The 15,261-nt window shown below is 37.2% G+C and overlaps 1 long non-coding RNA gene across 1 annotated transcript in view; it reads left to right on the plus strand.

The window, feature by feature from the left end:
- The first annotated feature begins 4,285 nt into the window (after positions 1-4,285).
- The window catches only part of LOC109158861, a 16,120-nt gene continuing 5,144 nt past the window's right edge, over positions 4,286-15,261 (plus strand). Inside the window, exons 1-2 of the long non-coding RNA XR_002050456.1 lie at positions 4,286-4,402; positions 8,459-8,461. This is a non-coding gene — a long non-coding RNA (uncharacterized LOC109158861). The remainder of the gene's footprint in view (positions 4,403-8,458; positions 8,462-15,261) is intronic.

Below are 15,261 nucleotides of genomic sequence, written 5' to 3' on the forward strand. Positions count from 1 at the left end.
CTTGAAAAGATTCATACCGATGATAATGGGTCTGACATGATGACTAAAGCATTGCCGAGAGGGAAGTTTGAAGATTGTTGCTCTATCGCCGGGATGGCGATATCTTCCACATAGTCGGGAGGGGGAGATTTGTTGGGTTGGGCTTCCCTCCTATGTGGTAAATAGCTCATGTTTGGACCAAGCCAATTTGTATCCACTATATTTTTGTTGGACTTCCTCTCATATTGAGCCCTAATTATTATTATTATATTTATATAATATAATAATATTTAATTAGGAATATTGGATGAATTAGGGATTATGATGAGGCGGCAACAGGAATAAGGAAACAAAATTTCCTTTTTATTCATTCTTCAATCTTCAACATATATATATTTTATATATGTTCTTGGCAGCAGTGCGGCATTGAGAGCAGTAAAAGAAAAAGGTTCCTTTTTTGTTTTATTCCCTTTTTTGTTTTCGGCAGAATAGGTTAAGCAAAAGAAAAGGGATTTTTTTGGGTTGTTCTCCGTCGGCAGCGAGAAGAGGAGATCGTTGCTGTGGGTTTGCCATATTCTTGGGTGGTTTATTCATCAAATATTTTGGAGGTCAGCTTATTTGTTCCAGGCATCTTTTGGGTATTCTCATACTATTTGTATTCTATTCATCTTGCTTGTGGTGGTTGAATATTTTAAGTACGAGTTGGTATTCTGTTTAGGCCTGTGGAATATAATAGAAATCTTTGGCCTAGAATTGTTGTATTTGATGATTTGTGGATGTTTGGCTCGTGTGGTAGCCTGAAACTTTGTACCCAAGATTTATTATAGTGGATTATTTGGTTGGTGGTGGTCCTGTGGTTTTTTCCCCGATTTGGGGTTTTCCACGTAAATCGTGTGTTCTTGTGTTTGATATTTATTTTTGGGCTATTGTGTATCATCTTGTGTTTGTGCTCCTGTCGGTTCTGTGATTTTTCATTGTCGCATGAAGTGGGATTTTCCCAACACTGATGGTCCGAACCGTTCAAAGTGGTGAATGTTTATCCTTTTGGGACATTGGAAATAACACATCCGGACATGTGAGTTTTCAAGGTTAATGGGCAACAAGTGAAGAAGTACCATGACACGGATCCAGCAAGAAAAGAGATGCAAGTTATGTATTTGGATGCTTGGGATGAAGTGTAGGAGAGTGAGAAAGGAAAAAATCGAGATAGAAAAAAAAAATAAAAAAAGAGAGACAAAAGAGGAAAAAAAAAAAAGAAGAAAAAAAATGAAAAAAGAAGAAAAAAATAAATGAGAGAAGAAGATGGAATGAAGAGAAAAAATGAAATTTAAAAAAAAAAAAAAAAAAAAAAAAAAAAAAAAACACAAAGAAAAAGAGGTCAAATTGATTCAAAAAGAGAGAGGAATGGAAGATATTCGTCGGGCTAAAAACGTTAAACATAGCGCTTCTTAGGAGGCAACCTAAGGTTTTTCGTTTGCTTTGTTCTTTTGTTTTTTTTTTTTAGTTCAACCATTTTCTTGTTTTTTTTTCTTGTAGTTTTGTGGTTTTTGCCTTACAATTGCATGGGATGCCTTGATCACATGGAAATTGGGTGAAAAATGCAAAAAATTTAGACAACTTTGGAACAGGTTCCCCGTCACGAGCGTGGGGAAGTTCGTGGTGCGATTTGATCCTGCACTACGACTCCATCACGATCGTTACTAAGTTCGTGAACCGGTCTGATTCGGCATAACAAACTTAGTCATAGGGCTGGGCACTTCGGGTTTCGGTTCGGTTTTTTTCGGTTTCGGTTTTTCGGTTTTAAAAAAATTAAACCATTCGGTTTAAAATAGAGTTCGGTTTCGGTTTGAAAAGTTCGGTTCGGTTTCGGTTTCGGTTCGGTTTAGGTGAAAGTCTACTATTTGAACGTTTCTTTTTTTGCCTGACCGGTTGTTCAGTTGCCTCACTTGAAGTACCACTTGAAGTGTTTTGTTGATGACAAAATGAAAAATCATTCATCTATAGTTAATATTTGAAAAATAAAAATTACTAAAACACCAAATGTTTGGACTTACAACTTGGAGTTGAGATTTGAGGACTTGAGGAGTTAAAATTATTAATTGTTATAATATTTATATACATAGAAATTTAATTAAAATATAATCAACAATTAAAGTAATTATATAATGATTTTAATAAAATGATAATTAAAGAATAGGAAACAGGTATCATAGTTAATTATTGTGTGTGTGTGTGTGTGTGTGTGTGTGTGTGTGTGTGTGTGTGTGTGTGTGATAATAATGATAGAATTATGAAACTTTAGAATTAAATAGCAACGGTGTAATAACGGTATAATGGTATTTTAGTCTAACAAGAATGTAGTACGGATAACTTTATTCATTATATTTGAAGTGTGCAATATTTAATGAAAAATGTATACCCTTATTAGCATACAAATGTGAATATAAACATGAATGTGGGTATAGCTTAGTGGGTAAAGCTCTTAGTTTATAATCAAATGAGTAAGGGTTCAAACCTCACCTTAAACATTTAATATAATATATATTTATTAATATAAAAAAAATTAAAAATAAATAAAAAATAAATAAATAACAGAAAACCGATCGGGTTATTGGTTCGGTTCGGTTTCACCTCAACTGATTTGCCTAGCCCTGATTTGCCTAGCCCTACTTAGTCACGATCGTGACTATTCTCGAGACCAGGTTTGATTCTACATCACGACCTGGTCGCGATCGTGACTGGGGTCTGACAGCATGTTACGCAGAAATTCATGAAAAAGTGACCTTGTGAGGGGGAATCTTGTCCCCTTGTGCATTGATGTGAAACAAGTTGCCTTTTTGCTGCAAAGATTCCCTCCAAAGCAACTTTTGACCATCAGATGAGGGGAATCTTTTGCTTTAAGCCATACATTTGGTCCCCACTTGTCTTTATATATGTCTTCACTCTTCATAACCAAATGCATGGAGATTCTAACATACAAAGAGAAAGAAAATACATTGAAAAGGTTGTGTCTTGAGTTTTTGTGCAAGAAAAATGGAGAAGAAGCCTTGTGGTGAGAAGAAAAGGATCTCAAGAAGAGTGATGGAGAAGGGGAGATTGGAGAAGTTATGAAGGAGGAAGGCGGCAATGGGAGGCTATGAGGTGGGTGATGCCAATAATGATCCCTTAGAGTTATCTTCGGGTGAAGAGGATGAACCCCAAATCAACAATGAACATAGTGGACACCCAGAAAGGGGGGGGGGGGGGTCAAAACATATCAGCTAGACCTAGATTACATGAAATATTTGGAACTCTACGAAGAGCACCAGGCCAAGGGTGGTGATGATAACTCCTCTTCCATGTCATTTTCGGAGTATGAGCCCTTCCCACCCCCCAACCGGGAGCACGAGAGAAGGAGGAGTGCCCGTCTTACAAAACCTCCATCCGGGAGTACCAAAGGGAAAGAATCTTGAGCCTTAAGCTTGAATTGGTACCTTGCCTCACTTCTAAAGTGTGGAAAAGGTGCTTTCTCATTCTAAGTCCGCATTGTGTCTTCCCCCATTTCTTGTTTTAAAGTGTGGAAATATCTATGTTGCGGCCACCCATTCGTCTCATATCCCCGAGTCTTTGTGCTTATAACAACGATGACAATGTTTCTTTTAAAGTGTGAAAAAGGGTGCACCTTGTGCTTTAAATTTCATTTAGTTGGTGCACCTTATGTTGTAGTTCACATTTTTAAGTGATGGCATGATTGAGTTGTCTATGGGATCGAAATGTGTGGTGTTGTTCATTTTATGATGGAAGTATGTTAAATTGTGTGCAACAAAGTCAATCCCTTGGGACACCCAGGGAAAATGCTACCTATGCCTTTGGAGAGGATGCAATAGGGCCAAGTAGCTTTAAAATTTTTGCATGCTTGTGTGTTGTTCATCACTTTTTATTTTTCTTGGAACTTAGTCAAGGATCTCTTGAAGTGAGAGTGTGTACAACCTAACTTGAGAAAGATAATTTGGGCGAGACCTGGAATTTGGACAATCTTGGTATGACATTGGGCAAAAGGTGAGCCTTTGGTGAGCTTGAGTGATTCCCTGCCCCTAAGGAAAAGGCATGAGGGGTAGACAAGGAGAAGAAAAGAAAAATTCAAAAAAATCAGAGAGAGGGAGAGAGAGAAAAGAGCCAAAGGAGACAAAAATGGTCACCCCTAATGAGAGGAAAAATATGAGGGAAGCCGTCTTGATAGGATTTGAGGCAACCATTGCACCGTCGTCGAAAAAGCGTAGAGCTCTACGTGAAGTTGGTTATCCCAACGACATTATCCTATGGGACGAGAAAAAAAAGAGAAGAGGTGAGCCAGCCCGCTAGGATTGGGGCACCCATTGCACCGTCTTCGAAAAAGCGTGGAGCTCCATGTGAAGTCGGGTTGCCTGATGACGTTATCCTGGGGGTTTGAGAAAAAAGAGAGCCCGTGAAGCCCATTGCGGGGAGATGCCCATGTTGTACCCTCACTTTATTTACATGTTGGATCTTGGCCTTTTTGGAGGGTGTTTGGTTATCTTGTGCACATTATTCCCACTAGTGGGCTTGGCTTGAAGGCCCTTGAAAAATAGAAGGTGAACCCAATTTTGAAATTGCTTGCTTAGAAGTATGATTGAGAGAAGAGTTTCATTATTGAGCTTTATTTGAACTTTTTACCGTATGGAGTGCATTATTCCCTTTAACTCTCAAGGCATTGAAAGTGTGCACATGTTTCACCATACTTGCTTCATGAAATGAGGGACACTACCCATTTGGACTTTATACACGCCGCAATCATTCTGTCACTTAGAAATGAGGACTCCTATGTACACTCTTGTCACTTATAGACTTTATTGATGATATTGCTCTTCTTGTTTAAGGTCAAGCAAGTTTAAAGTGTGGAAACTGGTGATAAGTGCTAAATGTGTAATCTTTTAGAAGGGAATTCAAGTAGTTTTTGCACATACTTGGGCTTACTTTTGTTGGGAAATGAGACAAATGGGTGTGTTTTGCGACAAATGATGCATCTAGTGTGTGGAAAGATACATTGTGACTTTTTGCAGGGATGATTTGAGGCCAAGAAAGAAGAGAATATTGAGAAAAGCACAAGGGAGCTCAACAGAGTCTTGGTCACGATCGTGACCAGCTCGTGATGAAGATTCAAACCTTGTCACGAGAAGGATCATGACCGTGACAAGGGACACGCAGAGGATTAGTGACCAAGACATGAGAGGGCCACCATTGTGACCGGGGGCAAACTTGGGCGCGGAATGACACTTTTAAAGGGGTTTCCCTTATTGTTTTAGACATTAGACATCATCTTATATTGTAGTTTTGGATCTTGTTCATCATCTAAACACATTGTTCTTCAATCGCTAGAGAGAGAAAGCTCTAGAAGTGAATTCTTGGAGCAAGCTTTCTTCAATTTGTAGATTGAAACTCAATCTTGGATTGGAATTGGTACTATTCTACTTTTTACATTTCAATTTCCATCTCTATTATCCATCTCTCATTTTGATTTCAATTCAAATTGTTTTCAATCTACAATGGTGATGTGTGGCTAGATTTTCTAGGAATTGGATTGGAACCTCTTTAGGTTATGATGAAATATGGTGTATGATAGGTTTAGCTTTGTTGTGAACAAACCTTGCTTGATCCTAGCTTTATTGACGTCAACAATAGGTTAGGATTGTGAGAAAGTTAGATTTGCAAGAGATTGAAATCTCATATAGTCTTGTTTGTTTCCTTTTCCCATGCTACGATCCGAGAGGGCTAGGTCCGGGAGGAGATGTAGACTAGGTGTTCGATGAAATGCCTTAGACAATTCATGAAGTCTAAGAGGATAAGTCTTGCATGGCTTAGTGTTTGTGGCCAATTCTCCCATTAGTAACCATGCATACACCTTATCAACTCAACCTTGGAAATAGAATGCATGAGTCTAAGAAGTTCCTATCCAATTCCCCGTTCATTTCATTGTTTACTTACTACTTTGCTTTGCTTTACTTTCATGCCTTGTACCTTCCAAATAATGCTCTTGCGCCTAGTTAATACTTATCAATATAATACTTATACACGCACTTGAATCTCTCCAAGTTGTCATCCCTATAGAACGACATCCCGGGAAGCTTCATTTCCAAACTACTTTCCATCCAGCACTACACAAAATACACTTGTCAGTATGCCCCTCATGATTATAATACTTTCAATTGGTACATTAAACCTAGGCTTGGACTAGTGGACTCAAGGTACAAATGGATGCCTAGACTCACTAATAAACACGAAGGACCCAAGAAGGTATAAGTACCTAAATCAATTTAATTTTTGATTTCAGGACAACAAGACTGTTTGGTACGTGGACAGTGGATGCTCAAGGCATATGACGGGAGAAATGTCAAATATGAGTAGTTTCCGAACAGTCAGTGGTCCTAAAGTAATTTTTTGTGGTGAGACAAGTGGACAAACCAAAGGGATTGGTGATGTCTCAAAGAATGGACTGACAATAAAGGATGTATCATTCGTTGAAGGGTTTAAGTTCAACCTTCTAAGCACAAGTCAGTTTTGTGAAAAGGGATATAAGGTGGAATTCTCCAAAGATCAGTGTTGTATAGTATGTGAGGTGTCTGGAGAAGTTGTTCTTTTAGCAAGGAGGAGAAAGAACATGTATGTTGTAGACTAAGATTCGGCCAGACCAAATTTATGCCTAGTAGCTAAAGGTAATTCAAACCTTAGTTGGGAATGGCACAACGAGCTAAATCATCTCAACTTTAAGGCAATTAACAAGCTAGCCAGGGGACATTTGGTAGAGGGACTACCAAATGTGACTTATAATAAAGATAGGGTTTGTGAAGCTTGTCAACACGGAAAACAAATCAAATCTTCATTTAAGTCCAAATCCATTTATTCAAATCCTAAACTCTTGAATCTTCTTCACATTGATTTGTTTGGGCCAGTAGATCCAGTAAGCATAAGTGGGAGAAAGTATACTTTAGTGGTAGTATATGACTATACTAGATATACTTGGAGAATCTTTTTAAGGAAGAAGAATGAACCGAGAGGTTACTGCCTGAGCAGTTGAAGCAGTTGCAAAATGAGAAGGGATCCACCATAGTGAAGATCATATCAAACCAAGGTACAGAGTTCGTCAATCAAGTCATGCATACAAGGTTTTTGTGGTCAATTCGGAATTCTCCATCAACTCTCAGCTGCTAGGACACCACAACAAAATGGTGTTGCTGAGAGGAGAAATCGTACTCTCAAAGAAGCCACAAGGTCAATGATTGCTCTTTCCAGCTTAGCTAAAAGATTTTGGGCTGAAGCTGTTAACACAACATGTTACACCCAAAATCGTTCCATAATCAACAAAGTTCATGAGAAAACACCCTATGAACTATGGAAGGGTGAGAAACCATTTGTGACCTACTTTCACAATTTTGGTAGCAAATGCTACTGCAACACATGAGTTTTGTTTATATAATAACTTTCTTAATTAAAGGTTTTAAATAGACAACTAGTGCAACACATGAATACACATATATCCTGTACCCTTTTTCTCAACTAAGTTTTTTCCAATGAGTTTTTGTAATATGTTTTTAACAAAGCATGAGCATAGTTGTAAATAAGTTGCAAATAAACTTATAGATATTGTTTAAAGATAAATAATAAAGTTTGATGGTTCAATCTCAATACCTCTTGTCTTCTCTCCTAATCTTTATATACTATTATATTGATTACATTCTTGGAATATAAACGATACAATGATTCACGTGTAAGACGTCTCAATTTACAACAAAAACCAAAGTACACAATTTACGTGTAAAATATAGGTGTTTTGAATGATGACTATTCATTAATCTTACCATGACTATTGTTTTTACGAATACTTAACTAGAGACTAGTGGATATATATTAAAATAAATAAAACATAAATACTACAATTTATATCAAGGACCATGGTCCACATTGTATTATGGACCCTGAATAGAAATGACGAGGTACAGAATTTATACTCGTAAAGTACAAAATTTCATAACTCAAGACACAAAAAATCACAACATAAGACACATACAAATGTTATATATTTACTTATTTTTCAAATCTTATTTAAGTACATATAATTAAATATTTGTGTTCATAGACACAGAATTTCACAACATAAGACACATACATTCAATACATAAGATACAAATACTAATTGTATAAAATTCATACTCTTAAGGTACAGAATTTCATAACATAAGACACAAACTCACAACATAAAACACATACACATGCATCAGGGTCCACAATGCACTATGAACCCTGATCCATGGTATAAAGATTGCAATACGTTATGATATGTGGCAATTTATATCCTACACCACGGCGCGCGTTGCACTATGCGCCCAGATGCAAAACGACGTCGTTTTAATTTTATTTTTTTTTGAAATTTCCCGCCCCAGTGAATGGCAATAGTTTTTTCTTTAAAAAAAAAAACCCGCTGTTCAAGAATGTACATAATGCTATACTAGAATACACATAATGTTATACATGAATGTACATAATTATATAACAAAATATACATACTCTTTTTAAAAGATAATACACATAATTTAACATAATACATAATAAACATAAACTTTTAACATAATACACATCAACTCTTAACATAATACACACAAATTTTCTGATTCGGATGTACATAATTGTATAAAAAGAATATACATAATTGTATAAAAAATATACATAACTGTATGAACCAATACACATAACGTTGTGAACAAATACACATAACGTTGTGAACAAATACACATAATCTCAGCAATTTCCTACCGCGCCTCCCAACACTACCCCAAAACGACGTCGTTTTGGGAGGCGCGCGGCGCACAGTGCTATGTGCGCCGTGGTGTAGGATGTAACGATTGATGATATGTTCAACGTCACTTGTTGCTTCTTCGCATAATGGTGTAAGGCTCCGTTAGGCATGCTTAACTGAAAAGTTAGTTGAAAGCTAGTGGCTAATAACCTCACTAATTCGAATTAATGTGTTTAGTAAAATTATTTGTTGAATTAGCTATAATAAATTAAAAAGACATAAAATTATAAACTAAAATATTATGATTTTGATTAATGAAGCATAAATAATGTCATGTTTGTAAACTAATAAAAATAAAAAAAAAATAAAGAAAATTTAAAAACTATAAACTTTGAAACAAAATTGTGATAGCATCTTAAAATAAATTATTATTTTAAACTCGTTTTACAAAACAAAATTTATAACTTATTTGAAATTTGAAATAAGAATTACCGTAATGAATGCGGGCTCCACACCATGAAATCTTTCTTGCGGTGTGATTCTAAGAGTCCAATGGTCAATTTTGTAGATTTCGTTATATATTAAGAAAGAAAAGTCCCTCTTCCCCCTCCCCCCACTTTTCTTTTCTTTTTTTTTTTGTTTTTTTTTTTTTTTTTGTTTTGTGTTTGTTTTTTGTTTTTCCTGTATACTAATTTCAAACATTATTTCCAGCAGAACTACTTTGAATGTATGCGAAGATTAAAATTTCCACACCCCTGATAGAGATTGGATAGACTATAGAGCCGTGGCGCTTGGTTCAAACTTCATATCAGATTTATTCGTTTTAACAGACATACAGTTTAATCGGACAAGCCTTTCCGTACGGCCGAGCAGATTGCGTCATTAGGTATATATATATACACTAGAACGTGTTTAAAAATGCACTATGATGAAACGTGGACATAAATGTACCACAACCCTAAGACGTGTGGTCATGCACTATTAGGTATGCATAAATGCATCACAACGTGTTCAAAAATACACCAGGGACAAACACACAAATACACCTCACCCTAGTGCATTTCTGAACGTATTGTGGTACATTCTTGCATACCTAATGACAAATATATATATATATATATATATATATATATATATATATATATATATATATATATATATGCAAGGGTTCAGGTGCGGGGAAGGCTTCTCGTGCAGTTGTGCGGTTGACGCACCTTAAGCATTAACATGGCGCACCTTAAGTACACAAACCACGCACCTTAAGCGTACAACAAAGCACCTTAAGAACACAAACCACGCACCTAAGGTTTTAAAATGGTTCACCTTAAGTTTCACACAACCACTACTACACAGAAGGCCTTTAACGTCCGCTATTTAGGGCCATTAACGTCAGTTAAAAGGTGACGTTGATGTGGGAGATATTGTTTAGAAAACATCAAGGTTGCAGAAGGAGCTAGGCGCTAGTCGGGCGGCTGGATAGCGCCTAGCGCCTAGGCGAAATCTAGGCGGCGCTAGGCGGGCACCAAAAAAATTTAAAAAAATAGTGACAGACTTGTAGTTTGACAATTTTAATGAGCCTGTTTTCAACATTCAATCAAACAACACCTCCAAATAAATGAAATAATGATAATTTATAAGTGAATCAGACCAAATCAGACAAAATCGGACGAAATCAGACGAAATCGGTCAAAATTGAACGAAATTAGTCAAAATCGGACGAAATCGGTCAAAACTGGACGAAATCGGCCGACTCATCCGAGTTGGCCAATTTTGGCCGACTTGGCCGCCTAGGCGGCTGGCCGAGTTTTGGCCGAGTATAGGCCAAAACGGCAAGGATGAGTGCCGCCTAGTGCCTAGGCGCCTAGGCAGCCGAGTTTTGCAGCCATGGAAAACATACGACGTCAGTTAAATAAATAACCGACATCGTATATTTTTTTTATTTAATTAATAAAACTTACAATGTTAGTTATTACCAAATAACCGATGTTGTATACTTATGTTTTTTAAAAGAAAAAAAAATATACAACGTCGGTTATTACGAATTAACCGATGTTGTAATGTATTTATTCTTTTTTTAAAATATACATACAATGTCGGTTATTTCATATAGCCGACGTGTTAGGAGGTTGTTAGCAGGTTACTCTCAGCTACTCATTTTGAAATTCAAATGAGTGGTTGAGTCCTACTGGTAGCTTGTATATATAGGAGCCTGTACAGTTTATTCATTTGCCGAGTTTAATACATAGACACTTCACTACATAAGTTCTACATGGTATCAGAGCGGTGAGTATGGGTAGTGGGCTTTGGTCGGAAAGAGGAGGCGACGCCGTCGAAAGAAGCGGAGCAGCCACCGGAGGTCTCACGCGCCGCTGCAGTCCTAGGGTTCCGACGCCATGTGCCGACTCGTGCGCACTATTCCAGCGTCTTCTCCGGTCGCGGCTTGCACTGTTGGGCTCTTCTCTATACGCCCGACACATTTGTAGTGGTGGTGTAGCCCGGTGTTGAGGAGATTTTTTATGGCTGCGATGTCTTCATCTCCTACTGCAGAAGTGATGCGAAAATTCGAACTAGGAAAATTGAAGGCTGCTGCGCGATGTGCTGCGTAACCAGGTCGGTTCTTGTTTAATAATTATTGCAGAAGGTAAGACCATTACGGTGGTGTCAACTCCATCTAAATTGATTGATATGGTGTTGGCACCTGATGGGTCCAATTTTGGGGAGTGGAAATTTTTAGTTGAAATTAACTTGGGAGGTATGGGTAAAGATGGACATTTAACTAAAATATGTCCGGTTATCCCTACCGAAGCCCAAGAGTGGGAGAAAGACGATAAAGCCATGTTATCGCGTATAATAAATTGCATTGATAGGAAAATAATTCTATCTATGCAACATTGTAAAAGTGTGAAGAAAGTGTGGGAATTAGTAAATAAATGGTTTAGTGGGGCAAATAATTTGAGAAGGTTGTATCAGTTGTCCTAGGATGTTCATCGGCCAGAAAGGGCGAAACGCCAGGGATTACTATTATGACTTCAAAAATGTGAGTGAGACATTGTACGAATCACAAAGTTAGACCGTAAGCACGATTCAAGACTCACAATCTTATAACGGAGACTTAGGACACCGTTCTAGACGTACGAAACATCAAGTGAGACACACAATTGCACAAGGATTCAACAAAGTGGAGGCCAAAGCACAACGTACCAGTGGGCGGAACGGTGGGTGGGTAACCACCCGCCAACCCCCTTCATGTGTACCAACGGGTGGAACTACGGGTGGGCCTCCACCCGCGGCTCTGCCCGCCTGTACAAGCCACACCACCCACGGGTGGAATGACGGGTGGACAGCCACCCGCTGTTCCGCTCACGGGTACACTCCTGTACCCACCATTTTCCCTTCGGGGAAAAACATCAACAATGCCAAGTCCAAGTCCAAAACACCCCAAATCTCACATTCAACAAGGAAATGACTTGAACACAGGAATAGCTCAAAGAATAGCATTTAAGAACCCTAGATACAAGCTCTAAACATGCATAAACACAAGATAATGCATCAAATCACTCACAACATCAAGAACAACCATAAAATAGCAAGAAATCATCATAACAAGTGTAAAATAGGTTTTGTAAAGCATGGGTTACCTTTGTAGACCACAAATCTCTTCCTTAGACTCCTAGACTTCTCCTTGGGGTTCCTCCTTACTCAAATCTTCTCAACAAAACCAATAACCACACAAAGAAAAATCATTCTTAGATAAAGACCATGAAAGACTAACCAATAACACTAGCTAAGCTAAGATCTTACCTTTCCTAATGCTTTAATGGTGGAAAGGTGCAATCTTGAAAAGTTTCCTTGCAAGTAAGAAGGTGGACTTTACTTGGCTTGGGAAGAAAACTACTGTTCTAGAGAGAAGGTGGAAAGTTTAGAGTGTCTTGCCAAATGAGGGAAATGAAATGTGATCTTGCTAGGGAAAGGCTTGAATGCCAAGCAAATTTGAAAAGACAAGGATACCCTTACTAAAAGGCTAGGAAGACAAAAGGCCATGTACAACTTATAAAGCTCAAAGTCCTTTTTTCTTTTGAATAAGTCAATTTACCAAGGGATGGGTCAATTTAGGTCCTCCGACTTTCAATTAAAGAATTGGAAGGGGAAATTCATGAGAAGGCTTAGAATTAATTACATAATTAATTCTATTTAAGGATTGGATTTTCGGGATATCACAATATACTTTTAGAAAACATGTGTTTCACATACTTAGATCAAGCATTCTCAATCACTTAAGCATCACTTAAACATGCTTAACAGGGTTTCTATATGCTTGCAACCTAATTGTCGTATAGGCATGCTTTCACAATTATCTAGCTTATCATCGAGCTCATACTTTCACATACTTAAATTCTCAATAATCTCAAGTCTATCTAACATCTCAGTAGCAATCTCATGCTATCATATACTCAAAATGCAATCTCGTGCAATCATATACTCAACATGCAATCTAGTGCAATCATATATATATATATATATATATATATATATATATATATATATATATATATATATATATATATATATATATATATATATATATATATATATATATATATATATATATATATATATATTTATTATTATGTTATGTTAGCATATAAAATAATTTTTTTTCTCAAGTTCAAGATTTTAGTTAATATTTTAAAATCATGTAATTATATATGATACCGTTATCTTATTTATTTATTTTAATTTTTAAATTTATTAAAATATATGAAAATATGTTAAGGATATTATAGTGTGTATAAAAGATAACCTTAAACCAATCATTATATTACATACCCCAATTTTAACCAAAAACAGGAATCTAACATTCCCAATAATCTAACATTCCCAGCAATCTAACATTCACTAAGGTAATCTGACATTCCGTGAAACAAACGACCCCTTAGGCTCACTTTGGCCACTTATGCATTTTAAAACATGGTATGCTCAAATATGCACATGACTATAGAATATGCTTCAAAACTTCTTTCACTATGAACTCTCAACAATTGCATAAACATGATTATAAATCATAACTTAGCAAATCTTCTTTGGAAAACACTTAGCAAGTATTCAACATGCATTTGAACTCAAAATACTCATCATAATCTCATTTACTGTAATCTAGCATTCAAGGAGAACATGCTCTGTACACTTCAACATTTAACATTCTTAACAAAATTCTCAACAAGTCATATTAGGCATTCTAGGCATGCTTTTCTAGCAAAATTTAACAAATAGAGTTCATGCTTCTTAGTCTAATAATCATATAATTTGTCATGCTTCTCAGCAATTAGCCAAGATCAAACACTTAGAATTTTTATTCATTGCAACATTCACAAACAAATTCTGAAGCCTTTTTTCTTCACAATTTCTATTACAAAATGCCCATTTCTACTCCAAATTCGATGAAGTCAGTTTCTAAACGTGCATCGTGACGTCCCCGAGTGTCTGAGCCTCAAGGGCTCGCAAGTCCCGGTCCGAAACGACACGTAGCTGAGCCACAAGGGCCCGGCCACTGCACAAACCTTACCTGGCAAGGCTTGAGGAGCCCCACCGCCGGGAGCCGCCAAGCGGCGGCCTAGGGCCACGACTCTTGCCTAGAGCCGTGCCCTAGGGCCGCTCCTCCGCGGCCCTAACCAACGGCTCCTCCCAAGAGCCGTTGGCTAGATCCGTGCCTCATCTGGTGCACACTGTGTTGTGCACCAGTGAGTTTCTTCTTCACCTTTAAGACATTTTCAGGCAAAATAACAATTTCAAATCATCAACAACACCTCATAGATCAACAATAGATCACTTACTAGCTCAAACACAATATTATTCTAGCATTTCTACTCATTTCCAAGCACAAACAATGACTTCACAGAGTCTAAAATAGCTTTGGGAGTCCATGGGGTTACACCTTTGTTGTTTCCTCTTCTTTTCTTTTTCTTGTGTGGATCTCAGCCTCCACTCTACTCAAACACCACTTCCTACACCTTTTAAATACCTCAAACCAAAACAAACAACACATACATAGCCTAAGAAAAGATCCCAGAGATTGAAAGCTAGGAAGATGAAGCCTTAAGGAAAAGATGAATGAAATGAATGGCTGAGGATGAAGGTGGAATACTTACTGTGATTTCTCCCATCTACAAATCTGATCTCTAAAGCTCTGGAGTGAAGAGGCACAATGGAGAGATCAGGAGAATGGTAATTTGGCTTGGCTAAGAAAATATCAGGCAAAGGAGATGTGGATTCTAGTCGTTCACTAAGCTTCATGGACCAAAATTTAGAATCATGATTCAAAATAGTTTTGGGGTCAAAATAGATTTTTCCAAAAATATTTTCTAGACAACTACTTAGTTTAGGTTCAACAGATTTCTCCCGATTTCACTCCGATTGACTTTTGGATCAAAATCTTGGTACGCGATGTACCCGAATATTTTTAGAATTTTTGAAATAGAATATTCTCGATGTTGAATCTG

This window comes from Ipomoea nil, unplaced genomic scaffold, assembly GCF_001879475.1.
Source record: "Ipomoea nil cultivar Tokyo-kokei standard unplaced genomic scaffold, Asagao_1.1 scaffold2826, whole genome shotgun sequence".
Lineage (NCBI taxonomy): Eukaryota > Viridiplantae > Streptophyta > Magnoliopsida > Solanales > Convolvulaceae > Ipomoea > Ipomoea nil.